General features: G+C 35.5%; 1 long non-coding RNA gene across 5 annotated transcripts; it reads right to left on the bottom strand.

Annotated features, from left to right (window-relative positions):
• Window positions 1-57: 57 nt before the first annotated feature.
• Window positions 58-2,565, bottom strand: LOC118561795. Of its 5 annotated transcripts, none has more exons than XR_004930265.1 (5): window positions 1,874-2,565; window positions 1,484-1,533; window positions 1,263-1,390; window positions 211-871; window positions 58-117 (listed from the first exon to the last, which is right to left on the bottom strand). It is a non-coding gene; the product is annotated as an uncharacterized LOC118561795 (long non-coding RNA). The 5 variants fall into 5 exon arrangements; XR_004930264.1 differs by lacking the exon at window positions 1,484-1,533 and having other exon boundaries at window positions 211-303; window positions 726-871; window positions 1,874-2,559; XR_004930266.1 differs by lacking the exon at window positions 1,484-1,533 and having other exon boundaries at window positions 1,083-1,390.
• Between the last annotated feature and the right edge of the window lie 2,283 nt (window positions 2,566-4,848).

Genomic DNA, 4,848 nt, shown 5'->3' with positions numbered 1-4,848 from the left:
CAAGAACAACAAATGTGTAAACAGGCGTTAAGAACAGGTATCGTAACCATTTTTTTTGGGGGTGCTCCACTGAAACCTGTGATGGCCACAAAAACGATACTGCTGGTCCAGCAAGATCTGTTGAGACAGAGGCACAAATATGTTCATTAAAGCCAGTTCATTCAGGACTGCCTAGAAAAATACTTTCTCTTGCATACATCAGACTCACACCTGTAGAGTTCCAGTAAGCACTATGGCCAGTCACTGTAGGGCAGTTCCTCTCAACAACGCATACTAACATCCTCTTCATCTGAGTCCTGGACACTAAAAATATTCCCCATTTAATGTAATTCAAGGATAGACTACACTCCTAATGAGACATTACATTCATATTAGTACATCCAGCTTCAGGGATTCTCTGAGGATTTGCATACAGAATGTAGATAATCTAAAAATTTCTACCAAATTAACCATTGCCAGTAGATGAGTTTATAAATTTTTTTGGTTTCTGATTGTGGCAGATGATTTGATTCACATTACAGTAATTTTTCGCTTTAATTTGTTTTCTATAGGAGTGTAGTGTACCCTTTTATTGAAGATAACAGTAGGTGCAAATGCAAAATACATATAACAGCAACATTACCTTGTTATTGTTACAGAGGTTGAGGGAGAAATTGAGGTGGATTTTGAGGGCAGGGAAAGGGACATGACAGGAGACAGAGAGAGCGACCAAGAGGCTACTTTACCAGGGGCAGGTGATCCAGGGATGTGTGTGCCGAGGGCCAGTCAGTCAGGAGCCAGCAACGATGAACCAACTTTGCCAGGGCCAGGTGCTCCAGGGACCAGACTGCCAGGGTCTAATAGTGCAATTGTGGAGGACCTAATAAGGCAACTCAAAATGGAGAAGTTAATGAGAAGGAGCGCAGAGAGGGCTCTAGCACAGCAAAAAAGAATGAATTTGGCGCTAAGAAAGAGGAACAATTTAGTTAATCAGAAGTTCACCCAAATGTTTAACAGAGACCAAATGACAGCCCTTGGACAGGAAAAGAAGAGAGGAATACGGTGGGGAAAGGAGACAAAAAAGCTATAAAAATAAGATTTACCACTGGCACCACCGGTTATAAAACCCTCCAGAAAATGCAAATTCCACTGCCTAACATCCGCACGCTGCAAAGGAGGATGCAACATGTAAAGCTGGAGCCGGGAGTTTTGGGGGAAGTGTTTGAGATGCTGATGCTGAAGGCAGGTTGCATGAGTGAAATGTAGAGAGAGTGTGTGCTTACCTTAGATGAAATGTCCATTACTCCAGGCGTGGAGCTCCATCTGGGAACGGGGAGGCTATTTGGCAACATCACGCTGCCTGACCACCAAGGACAAGCGACGCATGCACTGGTGTTTATGCTGGCTGGAGCTACAACGCGATGGAAACAAGTCGTGGCTTAATAATAATTCAAAAGAGGTAGCTATTTAATCAACTTACGCCTGGATATAACGTTAGTGCTACCTTTACAGAGGGCGAAGTCAAGCTAACAAAAATAGCAGGCAATCGGTGGTCTACCAAGATAAAATATATATATATATATATAATTATGCTGTGTACATACAAATAAAGATCAGTATATGCATCATAAAGGACCTCTGATAAAATATAGACAGTTGACAGTTCAAAATAGGTAGCTATTTAATCAATTTACCCCTGGATATAACGTTACCTTCACAGAAGGCAAGTCAAGCTAACAAACTAGCAGGCAATCGGTCGTCTACCAAGATAAAAAATATATATATAATTACGCTGTGTACATACAACAAAAGATCAGAATATGCATCATAAATGGCCTATGATACAATATAGACAGTTGACAATTCAAAACAGGTAGCTATTTAATCAGCTTACCTCAGAATTTACTCGAGAGTCAGCAATGGAAGTGAATGATGTCCAATCTCTATGGCGCTGATTATGTCTATGGTTGGAGGCGGAAGTGTGAGGTCGGAAGAGTTGGATTTGGAGCGGCGCGGGAAAAACAAAACATAAAAATATATCGGATTTGGAAAAGGTGGATTTGGCATAAACTGGTATGTGAATGGTTCTGGTGGAAATGGAGGTAGAAATAGAGGAAGGTATGGATTTAGAAGGGTGGACGCCAGTGGGAAGAGGAAGAGGGAGAGGACGTGGAAGAAATAAAACAGATGAAGGAAAGGAAAATCAAGGCAGTAAACGAGAACTGGAAGGAAGTAGTTCGGATGAAGAAAGGATAGTTTGGAGGAAACTTGTGAGGGAGGAATTTAAAATAATATTAAAATTTTAAAATGAACAGGAACAGGATAACATCAGCCCCATTGTGGTGTCAAGAGAAATAAAAAAGAAAATTGGAGATGTCGAAATGGTAAAGATTTTGCGAGATGGAAACCTATTGGTTGTCTGTAAAAACGAAGAACAAATGAATAAGGCTTTAAATGTGGATAATATTTGTAAAAAAAACTGTGTTGGAGAAAAAAGTGTTGGGAGAAAATAAAAAGATTAGAGGAGTGATTTATGGGATCCCTCTAGATGAAGATCTTGAGAAACTTAAGAGAAGTATTGGGGGTGCAAAAGTGAACAACTTGAAAAGATTGTCCAGAACAATAAATGGAGAAAGAGTAGGAAGTTTATCGATTCTCATTGAATTCGAAGAAAAAGAATTGCCACAAAACATTAAAATAGGTTATCTCAGTTTTCAGGTCAGACCATATATCCCTCCACCAATTTGTTGTTGTGCCAAAGGTACGGACACATAGCAGCAGTTTGTAAAGGAAAGCAGAGATGTCCAAAATGTGGGGAAGATCACAAGTTTGAAGAATGTAAAGAAGTACAAGAAAAATGTTGTAACTGTGGAGGGCAACATAGAGTTACATATGGAGGGTGTGAAGAAAGAAAGAAGGCGAAAGAAATCATACAGATGAAAATGACAAAAAACATAAGCTATGCAGAAGCAGTTAAAAATGTGAAGGAACAGAAAACAAGAAAAAGTGAACAAAAACCGAGTCAAATTCCATTGCAAGCCAAAATACATTCAGAGGAAAATATCACAATATCAGTAGAAAAAGTAATATTATTTGTAGCTTATGTAATCAATTGCACTGACCAAGCCAAACATAAAACTGAGAAGATTAAAATAATAGTGAGAGGAGCTGAAAAGTTTTTGGGGTTTAAAGAAGGATCATGGGAAAATATAAACAAAAAGTTGGAGGGAGATGGGAGACCAGGACCATCAGGTGAAAGTAGTTTATGTTAATATTACAGTGGAACGCAAGAAGTTTAATTGCTAACGGACAGGAACTTAAAGGTTATATTGACCGTCCTGAAGATCAACCAGAAGTTATTTGTGTTCAGGAAACATGGTTAAAAACAACATTAGATTTTGTGATTAAAGGATATAATAGTATAAGAAGAGATCGACAGGAGGGAGGGGGAGGAGGATGTGGAATATTTATAAAGCAAGGGATACAATATCAGATATTAGGGAAAGGCAAAGAACTTGAATTTATAGTAATTGAGATATGGGAACAAGAAGGTAAATTTAAAATAATAAATTTTTATAATCCATGTAAAACATTATCAATTGAAATAATGGAGGAGTTAACTGAATATTTGGAAGGGAAAGTAATTTGGTGTGGGGATTTTAATGCAAATAGTACATTATGGGGTAAATGTAATGATAAAAATGGACAAGTTATAGAAGAATTAATGGAAATGAAAAATCTTGTATGTATTAATGGTGGGGAGGGGAACAAGAATCAATGTAAGAACAGGGATGGAATCAGTTTTAGATTTAACAATAGTATCAAATGTTTTAGCTGGTAATTGTGAGTGGTTCATTAATAAGAATTCAACAATAGGTAGTGATCATTATCCCATAACAATTAGAGTAGGATTAAATTTAAATTATAAGAATATAAAGGTCAATAAAAAAACTCAATTTCAATAAGGCAGACTGGATTAAATTTAGGTACTTGAGTCAAAATAACTTGGAAAAAGTAGATATGAGAATGGATATAAATGATATAAATCTAAACATTTGTAAGATAATCATGGAAGCAGCAGGTCATTCTATAAAGAAAACAGGGTGTAAAAATTATAAGAAAATGGTACCGTGGTGGACAAATGAATGTAAAGAAGCAATAAAGTTAAGAAATAAAGCATTTAAGGTACTAAAAGGTAATCCAATTTATAAGAATTTAACTGATTATAAAAGAAAACAAGCAATAGTAAGGAGAACTATTAAGAATGCAAAAAGAGAGTATTGGATAAGTTTTTGTAGTACAATAGGGAGAGACACAAAAATAGAAAAAATATGGAAAATAATTAAAAGAATGTATGGCATAAAAAGAGAGTTTGAATATCCTATATTAAAAATAGATAATATAAATATAATAAAAGATGTAGATAAAGTTGAAATATTGGCAAGAACATTTAGTAAAATTCACAGTTCAAATAATATTAGTGAAGAGGGAAGAAAAGGAAGAGAAAATACAAAACTTAAATATAAAGATTTATTAGAAAGTATTGAAGAAACAAATAATTTATTGAATGTTGAGTTTACAAAAGTTGAATTGAATGATGCACTTAGAAAGACAAAAAATACAGCACCAGGTTAAGATGAAATTTGGTATAGAATGATAAGTCAACTTAGTGAAAAATCAAAAGATATAATATTGCAATTATATAATAAAATTTGGGAGGAGGGAAAATTACCGATTAACTGGAAGGAATCAATTATAGTACCAATAGCTAAACCAGGAAAAGATAATTCAAACCCACAAAATTACAGACCAATAGCGTTAACATCAAATCTATGTAAAATAGTGGAAAAAATGATTAATAATAGACTA

The sequence above is a fragment of the Fundulus heteroclitus genome, unplaced genomic scaffold (assembly GCF_011125445.2).
Source record: "Fundulus heteroclitus isolate FHET01 unplaced genomic scaffold, MU-UCD_Fhet_4.1 scaffold_718, whole genome shotgun sequence".
NCBI classification, from domain to species: domain Eukaryota; kingdom Metazoa; phylum Chordata; class Actinopteri; order Cyprinodontiformes; family Fundulidae; genus Fundulus; species Fundulus heteroclitus.
The sequence above is the reverse complement of the archived record's forward strand: the minus strand, read 5'-3'. Positions and strand labels throughout refer to the sequence as shown.